Source organism: Rhynchophorus ferrugineus, unplaced genomic scaffold (genome assembly GCF_030347505.1).
Source record: "Rhynchophorus ferrugineus isolate W39M unplaced genomic scaffold, kcgeb_rfMv2 rfM2, whole genome shotgun sequence".
Classification (NCBI taxonomy): domain Eukaryota; kingdom Metazoa; phylum Arthropoda; class Insecta; order Coleoptera; family Curculionidae; genus Rhynchophorus; species Rhynchophorus ferrugineus.
The window spans coordinates 13,651,594-13,664,158 of NW_027472581.1; the positions used below are offsets into that span (position 1 = coordinate 13,651,594).

The window sequence follows — 12,565 nt, forward strand, 5'->3', positions numbered from 1 at the left end:
TAAGTTTGTTTTTTCTGTATTAGTCGTGACCTTTCTCCTAACAGGCACCCAACAGCAACAAACTTTCATAGAATAATTCACGAAATGTATTTATCTTTTTCAATATCAATAACAGTATGTTTACTTTATCTATTGGTTTAGGTTTTATTGATTGAGGTGTGATATTCAGTTTTATTACAAGTTTTCAATTTGATATTGATTATACGATATTGATATAGGATTTAATATTTAATGCTAAAAAATTATATTATGATTTCGATTCATGCAATTTTTCACATTATAAGATAAAAATAAGTACTGGAAACAATATTATCAGACTAATGTAATATCCGACTTATTGTTTTTGATTTAATTTGAATTATCTTTGAAGGTAATGAGGATTAAGGAGACTAATAAATCAATCTTTATTTTGTCCCATCTTTCTCAGTAAATAATTGTTGTTATCTTTTACTTACATCTTACTTGAGATATACTTAATTCAAATTAATTTATTACTGTTGTTCTATCGTACATTCGTCAATACACAATAATATTTCCCATGTTAAAATTACTTAGAATTAGTTAGATTACTTAAAATAAAGAATAACATTTATCACTATATTAGTTCATTTAGTACCAGTTTCTTTCAATATTCTGATTTTCTGCATGTTGTCCAGTAGCTCTACTGCTTCTACGTTGCTGTGATTTAGTAAACTTCATGTTTTAAGACGAAATATTGGATAACTTCGTAGCTTCATTTGAATTCGCGATCATTGAAGAGCTTTACTTTATCAGCGTTGTATTACTAATAGGTTTTTTGTCTTGGTATAACCCTATATTTGCACCCCTTAAGTCTAAATAGACTCTGTAATTGACCGATAAACCAATATCTTTGATCTTATGTCAAATTAGTAGTATTTTCCGACTAACCAGTACAGTTCTTTGACTTTGAGTTTAATTAATCGTGCTTTTTGTCCAACTTGATACAAATAATTATTGTGACGCTTATTTTATATATAGACACGCAATTGTATATATTTATTTTAACGTAAAAACTATTGAAGAAGTATTATAGTGCATAAACCTTTTTTGAAGATAATAATGTTTTTTTACTATATCATTGTAATACTAAAATGTGTGATTATACTAAACCATTTTGAACTTGTTTTTATATATCGTCTTCTTTAATGTGGTATTAGTTTCACTATTGGAAATAATATATTTCCTTCTGAGTTATTTTTTACTGAATATCCAATTTTCAATTTACATATTTTATCGTATATGTATATCTCTTCAGAGACAACAGGTTGTCGTCTTCCTAATGTGAATGCTGCAGGAGGAGCTAAAGCGTTCCGACCCATTGTCCTGTCAATTAAGTCTACACGGGCGACATGAAATTTTAATTTATCTTTGATGGGAATATAATCCCACTTTATCAGTCGTCTCGTCCCATCAGCTACTGTCGGTAATAACGTAACGTAACGGGAGAGTAATTTGATCATGTTAGCAATAACATAATTTTATCAGGTATTTATTTATTAAAATCAATAATATTTTATCTATCATTAACCATTTTCTTAATATGAGTAACCTCTTTCCTTCAGTACTTATTTTAATGATAATTTCCGATCTTCGTCCTTACCATGACAATAGATTGAGTAGACTTTCTGTTAGAAGTAGTAGACAGCAAGGCTGGTGAATACAACGGAAAAGGTTAGGATTTAACTTGCTTTGACCTGGTCCAAACCACTCAAAACATATTCAATTCTCAATTATAATCGATAATAATCTGTCATGAAAATTTAGTTTAAGTTGTGAGCTTCCGTTTTATCATCATCATTACTTCGATTAATCAAGGACGTTCTTTATCAAGAATCGTTTTAGTTAGTCGAAGTGGACTTTCCCTGAAATTGATGCTTTGTGAATTTGCATATCGAAATCAAGTTATTCAGCAAAATGTAATTATATACCTTTTAGAGATAATGTGGAAAACTGGAACACTGGCAAAATAATATAAACTTTATCAGTTCTAAAAAAAGATACACCTATTTTTATTAGGAGCTTGCATGTATTTTAATTAGCGATATATATTGGTGAAAATGTCATTATCAAACAACAGTGACAAAAAATCTAACCCAACTGTTAACTTCAGTGATACTGCTAATTCTCTACATAAGGTAATAGTATTATTGAGTTAACGAGTTATTGGTTAATTATGGAACACTCAAAATTGAGTTTTCGACATTAATAAATTTTGTTGCTTTGAATTTCAGAAATTTGATATTGCTTCGTCATATAGCAATTGTTTAGGTTTTAACTTGTATATGATAGTCTTGAAATGCCGAATAAGTTTAAAAATCGATTATTGGATGCTTGTCAGGTTGCCAAAAAGATAGGAAAAAGTTGAAAGTTTTTTTAATTGTTATGTATAGATTGCATTTTATTTATAGATAGATTGCTATAATCTATCCTACTTTGTTACTATTTTAAAATTACAAAATTCTTATTCTACGATCGACACTTTAGGCGTAACATCTATGTCACTATTATTTTGCTAAGTTTTACTTATAATTCCACTGAACTAAATCTAATAGTTTTACTCTCTTTAATCTTCTCAGGAGCTCAAGAACATCAGCATTAATGTGCTGATGGAGCCGCTGTTCATGCTTTTGGGCATAGTTTTTGATAGCGTTATCGACAGTTTCTACCTCTAGGTCTTTATGCAAATGTCGTTACGAATAGCCGTCGAAGTAGCTTACTTTGAAATCTTTGTGTGATATTTCTATTTCTTTAGCAGGTACAACCCCAGAGTCAAACACCATAAGTCCACACTTGTTGTTACAGGACTATTTGTTGATTTATATATAGTAGCTTACGCTTGCTTCATTTATTGGTGATTAGTTTGATGACGACTCTATTTTGATGCGCCAATTTTCTATCCAGCATTGTATTTCGGAAATAGCTGTTTGTAACTTTTCGCTTGATCGATTCACTGTTGTTATCTCCTAGAATTGCAGTGTCACCTGCAAATGTAGCAACAACATTTTCATTGAATGTACAATACAACTTGCATGAATGTACAACGCAAATGCAACTGGTACAATACACTTCTCTGTGGTACACCTTGTATTTTCCTTAAGTTAGAATAGGCATCTTGTTTGACTCTAAAATATCGGTCAGTTATATATTACTCTAAAATGTTTGAATATTGGTCGAGAAGCATGTAAATCTTATGCTTTACACCTTCAAGCCAATCTTTATCGAAAGGTTCAGTAACATCTAAACATATAGCAGAACAAATTTTATTTTCTTGTAGTGATTTTTCTATGACATTGGTGATACTTGATCAACTGTCTAATGTTAAAACCAAATTGATGTTCAGAAATACAATAGGGAAAGAAGGATAGGAAATGTATGGAAACTCTTTTGTTTATTATATATTGTACAAATGTTTCTCAGTAAATGTTTTTTAAATTGAAAAAAAAATAGTTCATGCACACCTAACACCTAATATATAGTGATAGAGAATAATTAATTAGAAATATCTGTTTAAATTAATAGACAAAAGAAGGAGAAATACATTTTATTGAAACATATTTTAATTTTTTAAGATAAATATTACTGATGTTATGATAATTCTATTTTACGAATTACAAATATTGAATTGCAGATATATCGACAAAATTAAAATTACCTGTCCAGTGTACTTTCCGGATTTGCCTCTCAGTGATTGTCTTATTAGTTCTATTATTGATTTATTAGTGGTTTTACAAGGAAGTGTTAATACTCAAGAGGTACCATATTATAAATATCAGCAGCTTTCTTTTATGTCTTATAACACTCGTGTTCTTTCACATATACAGCTTTTTATGTATTTATTTGTTAATGTCACATGCTGTTTTAATGGTCATTCATCAGACAGATGACGGCTTTTACGTTCAATTGTTTTAAGACGAATTTGAATATAAATCAAGGAGCCGCAAAGAGCACACGATGTTTTTATAACTGTATAAATTACTTTCTTCTGCGACTTCCTGCGTGTTTTAGGTAACAAGTTTCTTGGAATAAGCGACTATGTATAGACTAAATTTAAGATTGCAACACGTGCTCTTTGTAATGATAGAACAATGCCTAATGAGCTGTTGATAATAGTCGACGACTCTGATGATGAGTAAACATTCATCCCCAATCAGAGGGTCTGACTCACTCAGTTTACCGAATTAACTAAGAAAGAAACACTATTTTTGATTTTATTTTGTGGGGCATATGACCGCCGAATGACGAGAACTCTGTTGAAGTGAATAAATTAGATTAAAAAAAGTGTTGCATCGGCCGGGAATCGAACCCGGGCCGCCCGCGTGGCAGGCGAGCATTCTACCACTGAACCACCGATGCTTACAAACTTGGTGTTAATAAAACGGTATAAAACAATTTTTGTAGTGATTTTAAAATTAATAGTTTTTCTAAAAAATAACCATAAATCTTTTTTTAAATTAATTGCATCTTATATTATAAGCAAGGCAAGTACGGAATGGATAAAACTAAACTACTTAGGCTAAAGTTTAGAGTAACATTTATATTCACTATACAAGTTTGTGTGGTTTGGTTTGGTATTTTCTACAGCTCTTCGTTGCTTACGTAGCGATAAGCAGCCCGCAACAAATTGACTTTATGATTGACCTCCTAAACACGTGTAACAAAACAATAGCGATATTTTCTGCGATAAAGCGGTTCAAAAAGAAATAAGACAATTTGATAACTGATAGTTACGTGTTAACCTTCATCATCGTTATTCAAAGCTGCACCAATGTAATTTCAGTCACATTTATCGAAATAGTCAAGGAAAATATATGAAAAATTGCTTATGTTCTAGCAAAACTATTACAGTCTTATATGATATATGATCTATATATTTATTAGTGGTTCAGTTATTACCATAAAAGAAGTATATTTTGACATTAATACCATCTATTTGGGAAGTCTCCACTAGACAATATATCAGCCAAAGGGGAAATAAGAAACAATGAAAAAATCTTCGTTTTTATAATGTTAAATGAACGCATGAGAAGTTTTGCCACCTTCTGCAAAAGTCGGTAGTTAACGTCCTTTTAGACCTCCCCTAAAAAACCAATGTGAATGAAATAGTTGAGGAGCTGGACGAGCTAGATTCTAAGGGTGAGAAATTAATATCAATTTGCTTGAATGTTCAGATGTTAATGCTGATTAATGGGACTTAAGTACTTTCTACAAATAATGTAATTTGAACTCTGTAGTTTATTATTTTGTAGACGAAATAGCTATTCTGTTTGAATACATTAAATAGAACTTATATATAGAAAAATTTATAGAACCTAAATGTTTAAGAAAGAATTTCTTCGCTCTTTTATGCTGATCAGCTTATATATTTAAATACTTGCTCAAGGGATATAATATAATATACTATTAGGTACTTGCATGTATTTTGATTAGCGATATATATTAGGGAAAATGCGAAATATCACTCCAAGCAAACTCGTTGGATGTTATTGCTTGATGAGGTTGTTGTCTATTAAATTCATTATTTTGTTTTTGTTTGACATTTATATATTTGACATATACAAAGGCTCAATATTATACTTTTGACTTTCATTACATTTCCTGTTTAATTTGAAAAATTTCTGCTGCTAAAATGCTGCTGCTTTTAGAACATTATGGCGACGCTGCCCTGTCATATTCCAAATGGCCATTAAGACTCATATTAAACTCTCAAAGGCTTGGTTGTCGCAGTGATAAAGGCGACAGGACGATCTTCCTATTATAGCTATAATCGGGGGTTCGAATTCTGCTGTGGTATGGTCGTAGATTCATGTTTGTGATTGTTTAACATTTATAATTTTCCTTATTTCCTTAATCTCCCAGTCAAGCCAGTAACCAAGCTGAGTAAGACCGGATGTCCTCTGGGATGATTTCTAAGTTGGTCACTCGCCAGTCGGTAGGTTTAATGCCAAGGACGACGTTAAACAGTAGGTCCAGTCCAGATAATGGTTGGTGAAAAGGAGACTTTAAAATATATTAAAAAAAGTCTCAAAGCACTTTCAGACAGCTTAGCAACTGACTAATCCTCTTTTCTATGCATTATTAAAATAAAAAATGTCAAACAAGATTTTTTCCCTAAATTACAACTGTCCGAAAAAACCGATATATTTTTTAGTACTTTTTAAAAATAGGATAAGTAACAATTTTGTTGCAGTTTTACTTTTATACAACAGAAACATGTATAGAGATGGCTAACACTATATCAAGTAAACCCGTTCAGTTAAATTTGAAGTATTGTTTAATCGTCTTGAGAAAAATGCGTTTAAACTTTGCCTCGTCACTAAATCATCCATATCTTCCGAGACAATTTAATGTTTAAGAAAGAATTTCTTCGCTCTTTTATGCTGATCAGCTTATATATTTAAATACTTGCTCAAGGGATATAATATAATATACTATTAGGCGCTTGCATGTATTTTGATTAGCGATATATATTAGGAAAATGCGAAATATCACTCCAAAAAAAATCGTTGGATGTTATTGCTTGATGAGGTTGTTGTCTATTAAATTCATTATTTTGTTTTTCTTTGACATTTATATATTTGACATATACAAAGGCTCAATATTATACTTTTGACTTTCATTACTTTTCCTGTTTAATTTGAAAAATGTCTGCTGCTAAAATGCTGCTGCTTTTAGAACATTATGGCGACGCTGCTCTGTCATATCCCAAATGGTCATTAACACTCATATTAAACTCTCAAAGGCTTGGCTGGCGCAGTGATAAAGGCGACAGGACGGTCTTCCTATTACAGCTATAATCGGGGGTTCGAATCCTGCTGTGGTATGGTCGTAAATTCATGTTTGTTATTGTCTAACATTTGTAATTTTCTTTATTTCCTTAATCTCCCAGTCAAGCCAGTAACCAAGCTGAGTAAGACCGGATGTCCTCTGTGATGATTTCTAAGTTGGTCACTCGCCAGTCGGTAGGTTTAATGCCAAGGACGACGTTAAACAGTAGGTCCAGTCCAGATAATGGTTGGTGAAAAGGAGACTTTAAAATATATTAAAAAAAAGTCTCAAAACACTTTCAGACAGCTTAGCAACTGACTAATCCTCTTTCCTATGCATTATTAAAATAAAAAATGTCAAACAAGATTTTTTCACTAAATTACAACTGTCCGAAAAAACCGATAAATTTTTTAGTACTTTTTAAAAATAGGATAAGTAACAATTTTGTTGCAGTTTTACTTTTATACAACAGAAACATGTATAGAGATGGCTAACACTATATCAAGTAAACCCGTTCAGTTAAATTTGAAGTATTGCTTAATCGTCTTGAGAAAAATGCGTTTAAACTTTGTCTCGTCACTAAATCATCCATATCTTCCGAGACAATTTAATGTTTAAGAAAGAATTTCTTCGCTCTTTTATGCTGATCAGCTTATATATTTAAATACTTGCTCAAGGGATATAATATAATATACTATTAGGCGCTTGCATGTATTTTGATTAGCCATATATATTAGGAAAATGCGAAATATCACTCCAAACAAACTCGTTGGATGTTATTGCTTGATGAGGTTGTTGTCTATTAAATTCATTATTTTGTTTTTCTTTGACATTTATATATTTGACATATACAAAGGCTCAATATTATACTTTTGACTTTCATTACTTTTCCTGTTTAATTTGAAAAATGTCTGCTGCTAAAATGCTGCTGCTTTTAGAACATTATGGCGACGCTGCTCTGTCATATCCCAAATGGTCATTAACACTCATATTAAACTCTCAAAGGCTTGGCTGGCGCAGTGATAAAGGCGACAGGACGGTCTTCCTATTACAGCTATAATCGGGGGTTCGAATCCTGCTGTGGTATGGTCGTAAATTCATGTTTGTTATTGTCTAACATTTGTAATTTTCTTTATTTCCTTAATCTCCCAGTCAAGCCAGTAACCAAGCTGAGTAAGACCGGATGTCCTCTGTGATGATTTCTAAGTTGGTCACTCGCCAGTCGGTAGGTTTAATGCCAAGGACGACGTTAAACAGTAGGTCCAGTCCAGATAATGGTTGGTGAAAAGGAGACTTAAAAAATATATAAAAAAGTCTCAAAGCAGTTTTAGACAGCTTAGCAACTGACTAATCCTCTTTTCTATGCATTATTAAAATAAAAAATGTCAAACAAGATTTTTTCCCTAAATTACAACTGTCCGAAAAAACCGATAAATTTTTTAATACTTTTTAAAAATAGGATAAGTAACAATTTTGTTGTAGTTTTTACTTTTCAAATTTCGAGACCCGGACTCTTAAGAGCGTCCTCTCTATACTGCTTCAGTCGATATTTATGTGATTAACTGGATACACAGACAATTACCTTGGTAATCTTCGTACACTATTAACGAGTTCCCATGGTTGGGGGGGCTTTATAACGCCACAGCACCGTAACTAAACTACCGGACTCCTATATTCAATTCGTATTTGCTTCAGACCGGCCTGTACTATTCACGATACGTTCGGACTATAAAGCAGTAGACGTAGTTCGTTAATATAGCATAGTTAGCGGTTTACGGCGGTAAAAAAGGAAGCGGGACCTACAAAAAAAAAACACTCCTACAGATAGAAAACTCCATACACGTTCGATGTTCACGTTAGTTTTCAAAAGAATAATCGTTCAACGTTATTATAATATGTAGAAATATCCGGACATGATTCTCATAACGACAAACATGATTAGGTTTTAGTTTCAGCATAATAACCAGGAATCTTTTCGTTGTCTTTATACTTACGAGTTTTTTAATAATATAATTGTATAATATAATTTATTAGTACTATTCTGTTGTACTTGCATTAATATACAAGCAAGGCTAGTGTGGATTTAAAACATCAGTATGTATTTCCCAAATTAAAATAAAACTAAAGTACTTAAGCTAAAGTTGGGAACACACTTATACACTAAACAACACAAAAAAGTTCGTGTGGCTTAGTTTGCTTCAATCTTCTAAATTTACTGCCTGCTGTCCAGTATCTGTATTGCTTCCACGTTGCTGTAATTTAACAATTATATTTCATATTTTAAGGCGAAATCTTGGATCACTTCGTGTATCCATTTGATCTCGAGGTCATCGTGTAGTTCTTCGTTAGTTATATAGCGATAAGCATTGGTAATTAATCATAGAACTTTGTTTTGGGTGCGTTGGATTACTAGATGGTTTAGTACAACCCCATATTTGCACACCATAGGTCCAAATTAGCTTTATAATTGACTGATAAACCAATCTATTTAATTTTAGGTCAAGTTGAAAGTATCTTCCCGCTAAACAGTACAGTTACTTGGCTTTGAATTTAATCTGCTCTGCGTTTTGTCTAACTTAACGGTTCCAATTTAACCTACCATCGAGATGTCTTCCCAGTTATTTAGCTGATTCTACTTAAGGAATCGAGCATCTGTCAATAATTAGGTTTTTGACATTTCGCCGCAACGCAAAATTAACATGGACAGATTTGCTACCTCTAGTCCATTTGTAGACCTTATTCACCGCTACTTGTACTTTTTCACAGCCTTAGACAGAGATACATATATGAGTTGGAGAAAAAGTATCTACATTCTGGAATTGATTAAAAGGAATATAATGATTAATAGAAAAGCCTGAAGATAGATACTAGATTTTGGTTGATTTTTCTTGGCTTGGCTTAAGTGGCAACGTTTTTAGGTGCATACATTGTCTCTATGTAAGTATTCTTCGAAATGTTTGAAATGTATCTCTGTCATAACATACACATGCCAGGTATCAGCTCGGTCAGCTTTAGCTTATCGAATTATTAGATATACAAGAAACCGGGGGATTAATGGGATTCAAATGACACTTGTTTTAGGCTTTTATCTAATTAGATTCTTTCTTTGTGTTTTGAGAATACATAGCCATTCTGTAGTGTTAGTAGTCCATTTTCTTTTGTCTTGTAGTCTTTTAAATCTTATAAAAATTATGTTTACTTGTGCACACTTATAAACTATCACATATATTAGCTGAAAAATTAACAATATTATTAAGGACTCATATATACAATAAACAAAACAAATGAAGCCTAACCTCTAATTAATCAACTAATTTTATCATCATTACGTTTATGAGACACTTTAGACATAATTAAAGGTTGTTAACATAGCCATTAGTAGGGTGGTTCACTCTTTGCAAGCTTTAATCACAACGAAAAGAACCTTGAAGAAAATCAGCAGAAATACCTTTTATTCTGGGTAAAGTAAATACGTAGAATGGTCATAATGTAGTTTTTCACAATTAGTCTTTATACTTATTATTCCTGTAGTATATCCAGAATATTTCTTTGGAGTTCAAAATATTTGGGTAATTGTCAACCTTGTTGTCAAATGTTTACGAAATTCTTCAAAACGTTAGTGATAATAATTAGAGGTTATAAAGTGGCAAACATTGTAAACCAAATATGATGCAGCAACATTGCAACATACTGATGTCACAAATTTGGATAACGTAGATTGACATTGTATTATACGCGCACACATGTGACCAAGTGGTTGGATCACCCAATCTGCTATATCCTCCAGATATTACATCCTCCAATTGTCATTTGTTCAGACTGATACCCTTGGGATAAATAATTTGACTAAAACAGAAAGTCAGTAGTCTATTCAAAGTTATTCTGTACATAAATCATCTAAATTTGTGACATCAAAACGTCGCAATGTTGCCGCATCAACTCTGAGTTTTAGTTCAGTTTGACATACAAGAAAATTTTAATTTAAATACAATAATTGAACCAAAATTTTCTCAAATATAATTTATTTTAACATAGTACATCTAAAAACTACAGTTAACTATACAGCAACAATAGTTTATAGGTTAGAGTTATAGTTTATAGGTTAGTATATATATAATATATATATATATATATATATATATATATATATATATATATATATATATAAATATATATATATATATATATATATATATATATATATATATATGTATATATCTTGGGTGGCTATAAGGGTGTTGGCCACCGAAAAAAATATCGATATATTGGATGAAAAAAAATATCGATATTTTTAAGAAACAAAAAATAGTGTCTTAAATTTTTTTTTCTAAATCTCTTAAAAAGTCTTCTTAAAAATCGTATTAAGTAAAGGTTTATTAAAAATTGTATTTAATTTATTCTGAAAAAATATGGAAAAATAACGGCTAAAAAAATATATCGACCGAAATAATTTCGGCTAGTAATATCGATATTTTTTCAGAAAATATCGATATATCGATATTTTTTGCATCCCTAGCTCAGCATTGAGTACATTATCAGTACGTTAATTTTCAAAATAGCTTCTTTCTGACTGAAAAGATAACAAGATATTCAGATCGTATCAGTTTAAATTTTACAAATTATGTTAGATATTTCCGTTCATTTACCGGCCTGGGGAAAGATAATGAACTATAATCGCACCATAACGAAGAATATCTCAGAATTAATATCGCGGGCGTGTAATTAAAGACCCCGTCGTTAATAAATAAAACCCATCAGTTGGAAACTATCTGCCTATCGCACCGTATACGATCACCTTTAGTCGGCTTTCCATTCAGTAAGTTTTTCGCGCCGGTGAAGTCGGCGTTTGTTTTCCTCTACGCCAACTCGATGCCCGTCGTGCGTGTGCCATCGACGAACGTTCAGTTCGAGATCGAAATTCGCGTGGTCAAGTTCGAGGGAGTGGAAAGCATCCACCAGAATAACAATCGGGAGTTGATCGCGATCGACCGTCGATTGTTTAAATCGGTAGATTAACTCTCCGATTGACCTGGAGAAACAATGATTTTTCAATGGTCATCGAAACTGGATTTACCGCCGTTAGATCTGGACATGGTCAGTGCTGGTGTTATTTTTATACAATCGGTTTATGTTATTCTCGCGGTTAGTTTTATTTTAAACTCAAATTCAAATTGAACTGTTCCGATAGATATGTCGATCAGATTTAATACAAACGCTGAATTAAATTATTTGTTTAAGAAATATCCGGATTTGTATTTTATTATTACCGAATATATATCAAGATGTTTAACAAATATTTGTGGAACCACAATAAAAAGTTGATTCCTTTTTTATCAACGAAAATCTCTCGAAAAATAAACATCGAAATGCTCTTATAAATAGATTGATTTTTTTAATCATGTTCAAACTAATACTTAACTCCATATATTAGTGATGATTAAATCCAAAAATATTTTTTTATATTTAGTAATAATTCAGATGCTGGCCTACATATTTTTTTTTAATTATTACTTATAGTGGTTCAACAATCTGCCCAGTGGACAGTATAGTATTTCTTATGATTATATTATATACATAACATCAGAAAATCACTTCATTAAGCGATCTCCTGTATAAAATATTATCTGATCAGTTAATCTTATTCTACTTATAACCTATAACCAGATGAGTCTACGCATTTCATGATCAGGTCACATATTTAGCTGATTATCAAACTTGGGGTGTTCATTTAGCATATTCGGCTTGGGGAAGTTCACATTTATTCATACCTACTGGTGGA

At 31.6% G+C, this 12,565-nt stretch overlaps 1 protein-coding gene and 1 non-coding gene across 5 annotated transcripts in view; one reads left to right on the plus strand and one right to left on the minus strand.

Moving 5' to 3' along the window:
• Positions 1-12,565, plus strand: part of LOC143191833 (uncharacterized) — a 401,964-nt gene that overhangs the window by 339,155 nt on the left and 50,244 nt on the right. The window lies entirely within an intron of this gene.
• TRNAG-GCC (transfer RNA glycine (anticodon GCC)) lies at positions 4,304-4,374 on the minus strand. The gene has a single exon. It is a non-coding gene; the product is annotated as a tRNA-Gly (tRNA).